The 17,631-nt window shown below is 35.7% G+C and overlaps 1 protein-coding gene and 1 long non-coding RNA gene across 7 annotated transcripts in view; one reads left to right on the top strand and one right to left on the bottom strand.

The window, feature by feature from the left end:
- Window positions 1–17,631, bottom strand: part of LOC115210282 (E3 SUMO-protein ligase PIAS2) — a 150,395-nt gene that overhangs the window by 106,729 nt on the left and 26,035 nt on the right. The gene's annotated exons all lie outside the window — the stretch shown is intronic.
- On the top strand, window positions 1,257–13,522 carry LOC118763150. The gene is made up of 3 exons (XR_004998908.1): window positions 1,257–1,266; window positions 4,119–4,120; window positions 13,366–13,522. It is a non-coding gene; the product is annotated as an uncharacterized LOC118763150 (long non-coding RNA).

Genomic DNA, 17,631 nt, shown 5'->3' with positions numbered 1-17,631 from the left:
TAATAATAAAAAAAAATGTCACATTGACATCAGCTTTTTCCACTCATGAAGCCCACTTACAAGACATGAGCCTTTTAGTATTTAAACTAGCCATATCCAGCCCAAATATTCTACACGTTTTATGTTCAAATTGGCCAGATCTGATCACTCACTTACCCTGCAATGTTATTCTAAAAATAAACAATTACATCATAGAAATCTTGATACTACAAGATAATACAGAATTCAAAAGAAGACAAAGTAATCTGAATGCTAAAGGCAATGACAAATTTCTCTTACACAGGACCTTCATATGACAATTTGACCACAGCTTGTTCCAAACTGCATCGCACACACATGTCCTTCAACCTGCACTGCATCAAGAAAATCTCTACTTTGAATACAACTACTCAATCAGGTAGTCTCACAAAGCATTAACTATTTCTGCTAACTCAGGTTAAAAAAAAAAAAAAAATTGTGCATTTGTTTTTCTCATTTTTACCAAAACAAAATTATCTTTTTTGAACCATGCAAGACTTTCAAAATGAATTTGTATTCATTCATGCACACAAATGAAACTAAGCATTTTCAAATGTTGACATTTTAAAACCAATTATGAATTGCTAACTAATTTAGATCTGCACTCACAACCTTTTGTACAAACATATAAACTACTATTTTATATTACTTGAACTGTTGTTTATTTTGCTATGAATTGCACTTTGAATCACTGTTTAATGTCACTTTGAATAATTATCTTATCAATTAGAATAGGCAAGGACTATAACTGTAAGTGGTAAAAGTGGAATATAAAGATACACACACACACTATAATGTTTTTAATTTTTTCCTTTTCACTATTGACTAAAGTAGACTTAATTCTAGAATGCCACTAGCATTATTGAAACATTTTCAAAGACTTTAGTGCAAGTGATTTCATTTTCTGTCTCTTTGATAAATGAACTTGCTACACACAATTCTACATATACTATCTGAATATACTTGTTCTCACCTTTCTTCAAGGTTTTCCGCACCACTGCCTATTCTTACTGGCAACCTTGTATATATAAAAGTTGTTTTTTCTTCTTTCTAATATGCTACAAATCCTAGAGTTAATCAGTGCTGCCTCCACCACTACACTACACTTTTAGCCCATTTTTTCAAGCTTGCATCGATTAACTGAATCTTCTTCAGTACAATATCTCACCACTTACAGTATTTTGTCATCTCCTTAGTGGTTTCCTGGGCTTTAGCCTCTGGAGACCAGTTTTCACCACTTCTTCCGATGTCTTCTTTGGTTCTCTTTTTTTCTCAGCTTTCTTCTACTTGAATTGCTTAGCACTTCTTTGCCTAACAGTCAGCCATACACATCACATGTATGAAGACAATCTTATCTCTAGCACACTACAACAGATACCTCTTTCAATAAAATTTCTTCTCAGTTCATTTGTGTTCTGTCCATCATTACTTGATCAGGGTTGACCTGGGGCTAAACAACAACTAGATTGTTGTTTTATTTTTTTATAGGTATAAATTTTCATAATATTGAAGAATCAGCTGGATGGCTAATACAATTTAACTAAAACCTACTTATAGACAACACTAAAAGCTGAAAACCATTTATAGAGTGACTTTATACATTTCTCCAACAGTCTGTTTCCTATATTACATTACTACTACTAGTGTGAGCTATGATGCTGATAATCTATATTGGACAACATATATCTCACCTGGGATTGATTTTATCCTCTTAACCATTTGCCTGCCTTGCTATCCAGACAGAGAATACAAGTCAATAATTGTTCTCCATCCCACCAAATAGATTTTGGAAAAACATCCAGATTCATATTATAACATATTGCAATATGTATAGTGTTCTAAACATTAACACTATTATTAACATACACACACACGTGTATATATATATATATATATATATATATACATACGCATGCAAAGTAAACATGGAGCATGAATGAAATGCACTTGCAATTTTCCATCTCTCTTTTTTTCCCTTTAGTTTTCTGGGTCTTCGTTAATGTGGCATCATGATAGATACCTGAAAGTTAACCCATTCACTTCTATATATCTAACCAAAATACACCCTTATATGTTTCAAATTCTACAATAATCATGAATTTAGACTGGTTTCATCAAACGAATCTTTTTTTTATTTATCAAAATATTAATGTCATTTTTGGAACACAATTTAACAAAAGGTTCTTAATCAAATCTGTTTCATAATAATTGTCTCAAAGTGAATCTGATTACAGCTAAATTCAACAAAATATAAATTTTGTTATCAGCTAATAATTAATGACTAATCAAAATTTTAATTGAGAATTGTGCAAATTACTAGTTTATTTATTAGATTCACATAAGACAAGAGTATCATAAAGGTAAAACAGAATGGAATACTGGAACCTGTCTTTGAGGAAAACTAGGAAACAAATATATGTCATCAACTAAATGAAATAAACTCACACATATACATACATTCACAGAAACACATACAATCACAACATACAATCACAATTTACAATCCCAATTAATCAAACTTTGTCACACATTTTACAGGTAAATTACAAGTAAATAAAAAATAAATAAAAATGAGTTAAATTCAGAAAAAAATATTTAAATATTTATAAATCAAATTCTCTCTCTCTCACACACACTATTTCTAAAAGTGCTTGGATTTCTAACTTTCTTCCAAGTATGTGAGAAACTTTAAAATATCTATCAGGCGCAGGAGTGGCTGTGTGGTAAGTAGCTTGTTTACCAACCACATGGTTCCGGGTTCAGTCCCACTGCGTGGCACCTTGGGCAAGTGTCTTCTACTATAGCCTCGAGCCGACCAAAGCCTTGTGAGTGAATTTGGTAGACGGAAACTGAAAAGAAGCCCGTCATATATATGTATATATGCGTGTGTGTGTTTGTGTGTCTGTGTTTGTCCCCCTAGCATTGCTTGACAACCGATGCTGGGGTGTTTATGTCCCCGTTACTTAGCGGTTCGGCAAAAGAGACCGATAGAATAAGTACTGGGCTTACAAAAAGAATAAGTCCTAGGGTCGAGTTGCTCGATTAAAGGCGGTGCTCCAGCATGGCCGCAGTCAAATGACTGAAACAAGTAAAAGAGTAAAGAGTAACTGTTGCCAGAATCGTTTCAATTGTGGAAAAAAGAAATGCCCAATTAATAATCACATGTGGTTTTTATGTCATATATTTTCTTAGATTTTTTCGTGTCTTATGAAAATACTTGGATTTCAAATTCACTGCTCCACAACATGAAAATAGTATCCATTTTCCTTCCTTGGTGAAACATTTCAGAAGAAGATTGAAGTGGAAAAAACAAATCTCCAAAAATTCACAGTGCTCAGATATCATGTACAGTAATTGCTGAAAAACTCAATCGTTTACACAGTGAAACCACGTGTTTTCATGAATCTACTAATGAGATTTGCGCTGAAGTTCTCATTAAAATATGAATAGGTAATTTCCGCTGGTTTCGGGTGGTTTGATAATACTAAAAAAAAAAAACATTTCAAGTGGCTACGGCCTTGTTAGTAACGAAAAGATTAGTTATTGATAACACAACAATTAGCATCAAAGATGTGTAATTAATAATTAACTAACAACATTATAATAGTATCTAATAAACACTTAAATCTTGATAATACTGAAGAGATAAATGCATAGCTAATAGTTTTTAACTCAAAACTGCCAAAAGAAGACACTAAATTTGGATTGGCCAAGCCAAAATTCTTTGCATTATGTGCTATTAATGCAATCAAACTGAAAGATCTATATCCCACAAACAATACAAGATTGTTCACATGAAGATTTTAAAATGTGCTGCTGCAAAAATAACTAAACCTGAATTAAGTATTATCTCAAAAGGCTAACATTTTTGGATCTAATGCAAAAACAAAGATAACCAGCTTGTAAGTTTTGTTTTCATTTTTTCCCCACAATTCACAACATTATATATATGGATGTACCACGAACACTGAAGAAAGCAAGTGCTTGTATTTAATGGCCTAATTGTAATAGAGTTACCAAAAAATTTTGTCAAATCTTAAGACATGTACGCTAAATTTGGATTCAAAGACATCCTGTTTATTGACAACATAACAAAGGAGCTGTAAATCTCAGAAAACTCTGAAGCTACAAAAATATGACTAACTTGATTTACCTTTTGTAGTTACAGTAGTGTTATATATATGTGCATAATTATATATTAATACTATATTAGTATCAGGAATAGTTAAGTTCATGGTAAATAATTATCATAATAGTATAATAGTACTGTATATAGTATATTTATGTTCAAGGCAAATAGTATTATAATATAATGGTACATAGTATATTTATGTTAAGGGAATACTCAACTTATTTTTGATACACTAAGCTCAGAAATGTTTGAGACACTTGCTCTTGTGCTTATGCATCGTGATGGTCTCCTGTTGTAGGAACTAGCAGTAGTCACCCATCACATGTGGATTGAATCGGCCTTGATACCGTGTTTCCACCTCAGCTATGTCCTGGTGGAACCTCTAACCATGCTCATCACTAACAGGACAAAAATTTGTTGGGAAAAAAATTGAGATGGGAATGCAAGAAGTGCATTTGGCATCCCATTCTTTCATACACTGTTAGCATGTTGTTTATTAAATCAGCAGTTTTCAGCTCTATGATTTCCAAGAAAGTTCTGTACAACTAACACGAATGAATCCCATGCCGTCAATTCAACTGGATTCAGTTTACCGCTGAATTTGCTATCAAACATCGATTCTCTGATCTTGGTTCCAATGAAAATGCCTGCTTTCAGTTTAGCGTCACTTTTCTTTGCACCTAATTTTACTTTTAGGTACTGGAAGCCACATCCATCGTATGTCATTGTTTTTACAAAGCTTTTCATGAGCCTGAGTTTGATGTGAAGGGGTGAAAGGAAGATCTTTTGCAGGGTCTACCAGTAGCATATGCTGCACATTGTACCGACCAACTATGTGCCAATCTCTTTTAGGCCAGTCTTTTACAGTTTAGTGATTGCTGTTGTTGCAGCTGTTCCAAACACACAAGAAGCACATATTTTTGGTATCTCCCAGCTGCAGTCCTAGGAGGAGGGAAATCACCTTTAAATCACCACAAATATTCCACTTATGAACTGAGTAATTAACTCCTTTCAGAATGAGTTCCATTGATTCATAAATTTTTCCATACCGACAACATGACCCACAGGAATGGAAGGTTTTTCATTACCATCATGTAACAACACAGATTTGTGGCTAACCATACTTGGGTCCACAGACAATCTCCATTCGTTAGCCATATGCACATCCTAGTTTTTGCATGAGTGCATTAATGTCAGTACAGAGACAAGCATTATTTTCTTGCTCGAAAAAGACAGATAAAGCCTTCATGGTGAGAACAGAAAATGGAAATTTTCATACCTTGCTGTAGGAGATTCTGTTGTTGTAATCTGGATCCTAAAACTTGTTTTCTCCTTTGACAATGCTAGGCCTCTTACCAAATCGTTCAAATCTTGATTAAACAAGTGTGGGTTGTTTTTCTTAGAATCAACTACATACTTTTTGTCAATAGGAGAATCAGGGGGTTCATTGTGTGACATGTCAAGGTCTTCAAATGAATCATGTGAGAGGAGAACTGGGGTAGGGTTCTTGAAATCACGTGGGAGCAATTTTAGAGCTGACTTACAATCTGCATACACAATTTTTGCTTTGGTAACAATCAGAGACATGAATAGTTGGCTCATGCCATACCATTGGCTTAGCAAAAGGCATTCCCTTCTGTTTTCCATTCAGCCACTGTGTAAGCCCTGAGTAATATAGTGCAGCATATATAAGGTGTCCACCTCTTGTCTTGGTCCCTAATTTTACACCCAAAATAATATTTATAAGCAGTTTTTAATTTGATAGTAATGTTCTTCAGTTGGTCACATGGAGCAAATTTTCCACAGACATAATAAAAGTTGTCTGGGTGATTCAACACAATGAACACAGTTGAAACAGTAATCACGCAGAGCAAGAGATACATATACCACACACGACTGCAGTGCAAACAACACTGAGAATTACCAAGAAGAAACTGATGTATTTAGTGCTTGCACATAATACATTAGCACCATCTATTGCTAAACTAAATAATGAACTTTCGCATCGTTTGTTTTATTGCTGTTAATTCTTTAATTTTGAATCAAGACCACTTTCATTTTAGCAAATTTTATAATACGGCCTATATCTAGCCGAAAGTATAGTTATAATCTTGCTCATGCACACAACTCAAAATCCTGACATGCTAGAACAATTCTGAGTGTGGATTCAGAGTCAGCATCCCCATTAATCTAAAACACATGCTTTTACTCCAGTAGCAAAATCTTTGTTGTCCAGTGTAATAAATGTAAACCATGAGTACTTCCTTTATAAATTTTCATAGCTGTAATTGCAGCAAGAAAACAGCTCGAGCCCAACATATCTTGGATTCTATTAAAGCCACTTGTCAGAACAAGAGTAATATGGAAACTTTATAGTGTTTTTGTTTGATTTATAAATTTTGAGACACTGATATGGGAATTTTTTTTTTTTTTTTTTTTGCTTTTTTAGACAAAGTAACAAACTTGTTTTCCCCACTCATATTAATTTTTATTTCCACCACTAATTAGAGCAAAATAAAATGATGCAATAACACTAAATAACAAACAGAGAAATATGGGTAAAATATTTTGAAAACTACTCACTATATCATAAAACACACATGCGCACAAAAAATAATGGTCTTATACTTAGAGAAATGACAGAACTTTATTTAGCATTGAATATCTGTTTCTTTACTACCCACAAGGAGCATAACACAGAGGGGACAAACAAGGACAGACAAACGGATTAAGTCAATTACATCGACCCCAGTGCATAACTGGTACTTAATTTATCAACCCCGAAAGGATGAAAGGCAAAGTCGACCTCGGCAGAATTTGAACTCAGAACATAGCAGCCGAAATACCGCTAGGCATTCCGGCCGGCGTGCTAACGATTCTGCCAGCTCGCCGCCTTTAGCATTGAATATCGTGTAAACTAGCAACTATTAATGCAGGCATTGAGTTATGCTCATGACCATGGTTCTAAACTTAATTTATGTAAAACTTTGTTCATTCTTTGCATTTAATTTTCAATTTTCTGGTAGTGTATGATCTAGAACAGTGGTTCTAAACCACAGTCCACATGACCCCTGAGGGTCCATATAAGATTTATGGGGGTCCACGCAACAAGATAGTAAATTGGGGATCTACAATATTATTTTAACCCTTTAGTATTTAAACCGGCCATATCCGGCCAAAATATTTAATCTGTTTTATGTTCAAACACCAGATACAGGCTCTCACATCTACCCTACAATGTTATTCTACATTAAGTAATTACACCATCAAGATCTTGAAGATATGAGATAATGCATGATTAATTCAAATCAATGTGAAACAATTAGCATTATGTTTGATAGAATAATCAGAACACTAAAGAGTTAAAGGTCCCTGAAAAAATTTCATTTTAAATGTATTGGTATGTATTGCAAGAAACAGCTCGGTTTCTTTCGCTAACATTTTACATAGTTGAAGCTACACAAGTTAATAGGAATTTTAAAAGAAGTTTATATAAAACTAGCAGTATCGCCCAGCGTTGCTTGGGTTTGTAAGGGAAATAACTATATAAGCATTTTTAGAGATGTAAAGTATAATAGCCATCTCAATATGGCTAACCACAAAGGGGGGCTGTAGCTTTTTACGTTCTGAGATTTAATAAATTTTTAGAGAGTTACTTCCCTTATATATGCCAAAAATACATTAAAAATGGGAAAAATTGATGGTAAATTTTTTTTTAAATCATAGACGTGCGTTAATACCCAGAAGGGCTCGATGTGAATCACGACTATAAGATACCCGGTTTTGGTTAAACTGCACTGCAAAATGTAGGGGTAGTTAGGAATCTAAATCGTAGGAGACAGACAGCACACAACCTCACTTTTATATATAAAGATGAGTTTTAAATATTGATTGAATGGCTATGGGGGACCACCAGAATAAAATAGCAATCAAAGGGGTCCGTAGATAAAAAAATAGATGAGAACCCCTGGTCTAGAATGTGACTAAGAACCAACTTTTTCAATAACCTAAATGCCAATTGAGGGCATGTTTTTACAGATGCAATTGTTGATGAAATTGCATAAATGTTAGTGTGTGACACACCAAATCTTGGCGAAATATCTAACAAGTAAATGTAATCATGAAATAAGATCTGAGAAATTACAACTTGGCAACAATTTTTTGGTGCGTAAAAATACAGTTCTAAGTTTATTTTAGTAGTAAGAGGCAATGATTGGGCAAGGCCAATGTTTCTGGTACAAAAAAAAAAAAATGAAGTAATTATTGTTAATATATAATGTAGTGATACCAATTTTATTTCTGTGAATGAAAGACAAAGTTGAATCACAATGAACTCAAAATACTGTAATGACACTTTGGATACAACAGAGCATCTAGTATAACAGAATAAATTACTGATAAATAATAATGATTTTATATATTGGCACAAGGCCACCCATCAAGGAAAGGGTAAGCGGCGAGCTGGCAGAATCGTTAGCGCGCCGGGCTAAATGCTTAGTGGTATTTCATCTGCCGCTACATTCTGAGTTCAAATTCCGCCGAGGTCAACTTTGCCTTTCATCCTTTCGGGGTCGATTAAATAAGTACCCTGGGGTCGATATAATCGACTTAAACCGTTTGTCTGTCCTTGTTTGTCCTCTCTGTGTTTAGCCCCTTGTGGGTAGTAAAGAAATAGGTATTGAATCAACTTAGTATATAGAATGATATTTAATTAGTTAACTATTGTGAGAAAAAAATTCAACATCAACATACAAAATCTCTAAGTTAACATGCTGACTGCAGGTAAATTGAAGAGGACTCATCTAGACAGGTATGGCTTTTTAACTCTTTCATGACAATATTTCCTATAAAAATATACTGTCAACAGTCACGAATTTGGATAGGTTTAGTCAAACAATCAACCTTTTCTTTTATATATTTAACTGTTATTAAGAATTCTTGCATGAATCTAATTTGAAACTTATCCATAGAGATCTGCTGATATCAATCACGTAATTATGGGATTTTAACTTAGGTACATACACTTTGATTTAGCTCAATTTTGAATGAGTTGGTATTGAAAAAGTTAATTTCTGTGAAAATCAGAAAAAAATGTTTCGCCACTCATTTAATTTTGTTTATTATCACCACTAATTAGTAAGTCATTATATCAATCATTCTGTACTGGTATATAAAATAAACAGGTTACTGCAGTTACGTTTCCCTCTTGTGTAAAATCAACAATATCTTCTCTTACTTCAAATTTGTTTTCCTGTCTGCCTACGTTTCATCCCTTTCTGAGTCAATAAAATAAGTACTAGATTATACTAAAATCAAATAGATAGATTCTGTTGCTTACAACCATGTGCCCAGGAAAACGCAATCAATATTTGCTTTCTCTGTCTTTTGTCAATAATATATAAGACATGTAAAGTCGATGATCTATAACTTTCATTTTTACTGAATCTAAATATATATAATTATTTTATTGGTGACTAATGATTGCAACATGGGAATAAAAGATTCAACCCAGATGTTATCACTTTGGAACAATAATGGCACACTTACTCTTACTGACACCAAAAAGGAAAGAGGTATGGAAGTGCTTCTATAAGAGGCTCTTAAGAATGGATGAAGCATGGGAAAGAAAAACTCTACTCAGACCCAACAAAGGGGCCTAACATTCAAGTTTACAACTGTATAGAAGACAGAGAAATGAAGGACATAAAGGTGGAAAATAACCCTGGTCCATTTGGGGATAGATGCTACAATGATTAAAATATCTGGCAGAGTAGGGTGTGGGTTGGTCACTTGCATAATCAAGCAGAAAGGTATCATATTCATATCAATTGTAAGGCGGCGAGTTGGCAGAAACGTTAGCACGCCAGGCGAAATGCTTAGCGGTATTTCGTCTGTCTTTACGTTCTGAGTTCAAATTCTGCCGAGGTCGACTTTGCCTTTCATCCTTTCGGGGTCGATAAATTAAGTACCAGTTACGCACTAGGGTCGATATAATCGACTTAATCCCTTTGTCTGTCCTTGTTTGTCCCCTCTATGTTTAGACCCTTGTGGGTAGTAAAGAAATATGTATCATATTCAATGACTGGTGTGGCAGTGTCATCATTAACTGCTGCAAGGGCAACAACAATGCACTAGAGACAGGAATTTACAGAGGCATTAAATAGCAAATGTTGGAACAGAGAAAGAGTTACAGCCCAACTGGTTAGGAAAAAAGTAACCTAGAAGATATGCAGTAGAGATTGTGCCAGAAAGAAGAACTACTGGGGCCATCTTTCTAGAGAGACAACTGCAAAACTACTGAGCTCAGAGTAAGCTGCTGCATCTAACATTCATAAACCTAGAGAAAATTTTGACAGGTTCCTTGATTTGGCAGTCACTATGGAAACTAGTGATCAACAAATGGCTTACAAGGGCCATGCAAACCACATACTGGGATGCTGCCCTCAATATGGGAGCCAGCAATGAGTAAAGCAAAGAAATTAAGTTGCATGTAGGGTTCCACCAGGGATCAGCTCTCAATCTACTTCTATTTATCATAGTCCTCTATGCAATAACAAAGAAGTTGAAGACTAGTTGTCTATAAGTGTTCTTGTATGCTGATGACCTAGTTTTCATAGCTGAATTAAATACAATTTAATTTAAACCAGGAAACAAAATCAAGAAGCTCAAAGTAAACTTAATGAAGACTTAAGCATTAGTATAAAGGAAAGACAGGACCCTACTAACACCAAAGAAAAGGCCTGGCTCAATATGCAGTAAAGGAGCAGGTAGGAATTCCATACTGTGTACCCAGTATGCATGTATAATGTTAGAGTGCATGAACAACAGAGTACAAATAAACTCAGAGAATAAACTAGATAAAAGAGAATCAGATGTAGTCTACAAAAGAGAAGACTGCTGGTTTGAGCATGTGATTTGTATGAAAGATCAAGATTGTACAATGAAGTGCTGGGCACTGAAGTTGAGGGAGACCAAGGAAGATATGGACTGAAAGGCTGAAGAATGATCTCAAGATCCTGTGCCCCACAAAGGAGATAATAAAGATATGATTGGTGACAGTATTTGAGAAAACCTACCCACATATGCAGGCATGGTGAAATGAACACTAAAAGTATTAAAAATGAGCAGTAATGGTGGAAGCTTGGAGGCATCTATATTTGTTTCCCTAGTCCAATAGTCCCAGCTAAATCTATATCTACTGTCTTATCTCTCTAGATCAGTGCTTTTCAAACTTTTTGCTGGAGCGGAACCCCAAGGAAACATTCCACTGGCTCGAGGAACCCCTGTGCAATAATTTAATAGTCTTATGCACACATATCTGCACAGGAAAATTAAAAATAACTGCCGATTTAGCAAGTTTTGTAACTTCTTGTGGAACACCTGGACTGTACTGGCGGAACCCTGGTTGAAAACCACTGTTCTAGATACATTCTCGTCTCCCTATCACAGCTCTCTTTCACTATGCTGTAGTCCAGAAAAGCTGATCTCTCCTATTCATTGTATCATACTGCCTGTGTGATTCGAAATGGTTTTGGTTCTGTCAAACCAACCCATTTTCCTGACACTCACCCTCTCTCTCCTATTTTCTTAATAGGTATTGGACCTATCTATATCCAGTAACCCTTACTACCACTAATCTTATCAAAAGGCCTATGTGTAAGGAATTGCATTGGATCTGTTTCTAATCAATACACTCTCCCATCACTCAATCTTATCACTGTCCACCATCACTATACATCATTTGCCCTTGCTCTCTATCACCTACTCACCTGAATCCACCCTGTTTCTACCATTACATACTCATTCCCTCTAACCTGGCTCTTCTGTCATCAGTTTCTCTGTTCACCATTCTGGTTTATACTTTGGGTGAATGAACACATCCTAGATTAGAGAGGGCTCTTTAGTGTTACTGGGTATAAAGTAATCTCATTGGTGCTGGGGTCATAATAATATACACTCAGTACTCTACAAAGTGGTCAATGACAGGTAGCATCAAGGCATAGAAACCGTGCCAAAAATAAAACGAAAGTAATATGTAATCCTCCGTGTAATCCTGATAAAGAACTGTCTTGGATTGTGGCATCCCATCTGACCCATACCAGCACGGAAAGCAGACAAAATGATAATGATGAGATGTAGAAATCTAAAAATACTGAAATCATATTTTAAACTGAAAATACATCAATATTGCCGATAGCATTATTACTTTGTTCATTTGAGGATTTCAAAATAAGATGCAAGTAAAAAAATTTTAACATAAAGTTAATTAAAAATTTCTACTCTCTACCATCTTTAAGAACTTTGACATTTCTTCTCTCAAGTGTATCTTTACATTTACAGCAGTTCATATTGGCAGTAACATACCAATCAGTATTGATAATAAATTTAGTGTGAATTTATTAACTAAGCGACTAACTAATGGAACATTAACCCTGAAGGAGCTTCTGCTTTCCATATTCTTAATTGTTTCATTCACTATCTTCAGATACACCTCTCCAACATCCCACCTGCCTCTAGTGTTTCCACCAAATATTTTATATAAATATATATATATATGTATATGTGTGTATATATATATATATATATATATATAAGCCTCTGTGATACTTCCTTGTCTCATTGCTTTCTTTATCCCTGATAACAATTGAATGATATATTCATATAATTTAGGGTGCACTTGTAATGGTATCCATTTATTCTGAAATTTTTTTTTTGTCTAACACTTTACAATTGTAATTGAATATATTGCTGTTCTTGTGACCTATCCAACTCGTAAATTGTCTATTTCATTGGGTCTTACTACTACTACTACTACCTATAATACTTTATTTCCATCCAAGAAATTGTTATAGCTATGTTGCTTTTACAAAGGCAGCTTTCAAAATCTCTCATTTCTTATCTTTATTACTTTAATTGTGAATTTAATAAACCATAGTCCATTGTGAGTTAATATTAACTAGTAACAGACTTCTTGTTCTTCAATTTTTTTTTTTTTTTTTTTTTTTTTTTAGTCTTGAATATGATAAAACAATTCACCTCTGCTCACTTAGCTCTGCTTGATATTAAGGTGGATCAGTTAGTGAGTTGCTTCACAAAATGTTTTGCATGCAGTGAATTTTCATTTCCTTTAATTGAATCTAAAGTTCATGCATACTTGTGCATTGATCCTGGTATTTTTTGACATGGTCATAAAAACAACACTACAAGACATATAGGGCGGTTTCACGGTCTCTTGAACTCTCTCTCCAAAGTTCTTTTCAACTTCCCCTCGCGGTACTTGTCGGCTATCGGACTCATCCCCATATTTAGCCTTGGATGGAGCTTACCACCCGCTTTGGGCTGCGTTCCCAAGCAACCCGACTCTCGGGCCGATGAACACCGCCGGCTCCGAATGAGCCTGGCACCCGCTCTGGGCAGCCCCGATCGAGGGGACTCTGAACCTAGCCGGGCGAAACGATTGACCGTGTACGACCCTTGCGCCACAGCTCTGGATGACCGGCGCGGCCGACGAGATTCAACGTTGGGCTTCTCCCGGTTCACTCGCCATTACTTAGGGAATCCCGGTTGGTTTCCTTTCCTCCGCTTAGAAACTGAATGCATAGAGCGATGGCCCTCAAACTGTGTGCTGTAAGGAGTATCTTAGTGTGAAGCAGGTTTGTCAAAAAATGCAAACACGTAGTTTTAGGTTCAGTCTCATTGCGTGACACCTTGAGCAAATGTGTTCCACTATAGTTCCAAGCCAACCAGAGTTCTGAGAGTGGCTTTGGGTGATGAAAACTGAAAGAAGCCCATTATGTACATGCAAGATATGTATGCATGTATATATGAGAGCACGTGTGTGTGTGTGTGTATGCACATGCATGTATATATAAGTGTCCCTGTCTTGACATTGCACACTTGTTGTAAACAAATGTCACTGTCATGTATTAGTTTGCAATCTTCCATGAAACCATGTCCAGCTGTTGTGCTGTTCATGCTGGAAACAGCTAAAGGTTGGCCACAAGAAGAGTGCATCTGGCCAGAGGAGATCTGCTCCAAGAAATTTCATCTGATTCAAGTGAGCATGGAAAAGTGGACATAAAAAATTTATATATTCATACACATTGATATCATTAGGCCTGGGAACAGGGGGTGGCACTTGCACTCCCTAAAATTTTGTTGGGGGTGCAAAATTCACTATTGCCTCTCTCATGCTTAGAAAATAGTGTTTAAAAATTGATCTATAAAAAGTTGCTTGAAGTTAGGTTTCTTCACAAAATAAGAATAAAGAACAAAACTAAATAAAAATAAACCCCCTCCCCCACCACAAATTGCTAGAAAGATATATTACTGAACTAAAGCTTCCTCAACATTAAAATTATACACATATATGTGTGTGTATATATATCTATATGAATGGCTGTGTGGTAAGTAGTTTGTTTACCAACCACATTGTTCCGGGTTCAATCCCACTGCGTGGCACCTTGGGCAAGTGTCCTCTACTATAGCCTCGGGCCGACCAAAGCCTTGTGATTGGATTTGGTAGACAGAAACTGAAAGAAGCCCGTCGTATATATGTGTATATATATATATATATATATATATATATATATATATATATATATATATATATATATATATATATGCGTGTGTGTGTTTGTGTGTCTGTGTTTGTCCCCCTAGCATTGCTTGACAACCGATGCTGGTGTGTTTATGTCCCCATTACTTAGCGGTTTGGCAAAAGAGACCGATAGAATAAGTACTGGGCTTACAAAAGAATAAGTCCCGGGGTCGAGTTGCTCGATTAAAGGCGGTGCTCCAGCATGGCCGCAGTCAAATGACTGAAACAAGTAAAAGAGTATATATATATATATATATATATATATATATATATATATATATATATATATATATAACAATAACCAAGGCCACTCCTCAGTTCTAGCACAATTGATGAACTATTCAAATTCACAATGAAGAGCCATCAGAGTCCGGCTATCCACTTTCTCATTTCCTTGGGAATACCAAAGTGACCTATCATCAGTATCATTATGTTTTACCACAACTAAACAATAGCAACAACAAAATCAGCATTGGAAGTGACTCTTCAGTACTAGAACAACTGATGACGTATTAAACTCCACAATCAAGAGTCCTTCACAGTCCAGCTATCCACTTCCTCATTCCCTCTGAATGCCATAACTGGGCCCCTCATCGTGTTCTATTGCTACTACCCTTGCCACAACTAAACAATACTCTTCAATACTAGAACAACTGATGACCCATAAAACAACACAGTCCTTAGCTCTTCTCCACAGTTAACCCTTTCGTTACTGTATTTATTTTGGGATGCTCTGTGTTTCTTTCAATTACTTTAAATATAACAAATACTTTAGTAAAATAACTTAGTTATCATTAAGCTAGTGTTAGGAACATAAATTGTGACTAAGGTTTGGTGGAAGATTTTAATTCAAAACTTACGAAAACAAGACATTTGTACTCAGAACCAGAGCCAGTTTCAGCTGGGTTGGTAACGAGAGCTACTCAAATTCTTCTCAGAATGACACAAGCGATCCATCATCACCATTGTCATCCTATTCTACTGCTACATTACCACCACTACTACTACTCGAATTAGTGAAGAATCACTCCCCTCCCACTGTTCACCTCAATCTGAATATATACCTGACAACTCAATGATAAATCTGCCAACTGTAAATAGAATAAAAATTATGAACACACGAAACCCCAAAATATGCCGCTGTTCTCAAAAGGAGAGACTAAGCATACGCAGTGACTGTAATTTGACCCATTTACCTGGGACAAGACACACAATTTGTACAAGCAATACCAGCCAATGTGAAATCATACATCTTACACAACCACCACTAAATGTAAATCACACTTAATAACTTCTACACATGTAACCGGGAATCCCAAAATTTGTTGCTATTCTCAACACAAAAGATTATTTCTGACGTGTGACTATCTCTTAACTTATCTTCCTGGGACTCGATAAACTAGTAAAAGTATGACACCAAACCACCACCAAATCCACAAGAGAAACATCCCTTCCGGTGGTAGCGTTGGTTCAGACTGTCATCGAAACCCAGAAACCCACCCAGATATCAACTGGGTACAATAGTAAAATCAACGGCCGCAAACAATATAACTATAATCATATTAATAGTGCAACCATACCAACTCCAGACAACAACTCCTCCCAAAACAAGAAAAAAAACTCCTAGCTCTCAGACAGCACCAATCACTGCTATTATCGTAGTGCACAACCACACCACTGCTGTCGTTAACTGATAAACTCAACTCAATAATAATGCAAAATGTACAAGGTCTTCCACACATCACAAATAAAACAAAAGTATCATATCTTATAGACTTTGAACAACGAGAGAGACCTTGTACAGTGACAAAGGACAATATGTGTAGCACTAAGTGAAGCGTCCTTGACCCCAGACATATTGGATGTGGAAGTACATATGTACAAACGTCAGGTTATGTACTACTCAGAACTGACTACAGAATATGGAAACAAAGAGAAATAATGATGTTTATCTAAGAAGACCTGGCAACAAATGTCCTCCTCTCTCACTCCAACATAGGGCAAGATACACTAATAATCCATGTGATTGACCTCATCTTGATCATAGGTATTAACTAACTAACTAACTTACTGTCTTGCTGACAAAGCTAACTAGGGAGATCCCTGCAAAGATGCTTTGTTGCTCATAAGTCAAATCCCAAATGAGCCCAGCACACAGGCCAATGTACTTTTAGCAGGGGATTTTAATCTTCCTACTCTCAGCTGACCAGAGGGCTATATCCAACCTGAAATTAAACAACTTGACACCACTAAAGACTCTCTCATGCAACAAATGATTACCCGTCCAACTAGGGGAAATAAATACTCAACCTAGTCTTTACCACCAATACAGATTTCATTCGCAATGTTCAGGTCATTCCCACAGCTATTTCCAACCACAACATTATTCAATTATCAAAGAGGGCAACACACACAAATAACATCAAACACAACCCACTCCACATGAACTTGAATTTCAGGAAGGCCAAGTGGAAGGAAACAAAGTGAAATCCTCAAAATAAGCTGTTCTTCGGACATTGGGAACCTCAATGTTAACAAGGAACTGAAGTTTCTGTATGAAGAGTTAATTAGGATCTGTTGAAGCATGCCCCATATAAACTCGCCTATTCTTGCAAACACTTGATTCCACGAGATAGACAGACACTGATGTGTAACAGAACCAAACCTACAAAACAACTAAAAAAACTAAACTCTCTCAACAGATGCAATTAAGGGGGGGGGGAAACAACACCAAATTGCACCTAAAACTGTGTCATGAAAAAGAAACATCAAAGCAGTGTAAAATATAAAATCTATTTCTAGTTCTTTTTCCACTTTGCTAAAGAAAAATTAGCTAGACAAACTCAGATTGGTTCTCTAACGGATCAAAATGGATCATATA

Source organism: Octopus sinensis, linkage group LG4 (genome assembly GCF_006345805.1).
Source record: "Octopus sinensis linkage group LG4, ASM634580v1, whole genome shotgun sequence".
Lineage (NCBI taxonomy): Eukaryota > Metazoa > Mollusca > Cephalopoda > Octopoda > Octopodidae > Octopus > Octopus sinensis.
The sequence above is the reverse complement of the archived record's forward strand: the minus strand, read 5'-3'. Positions and strand labels throughout refer to the sequence as shown.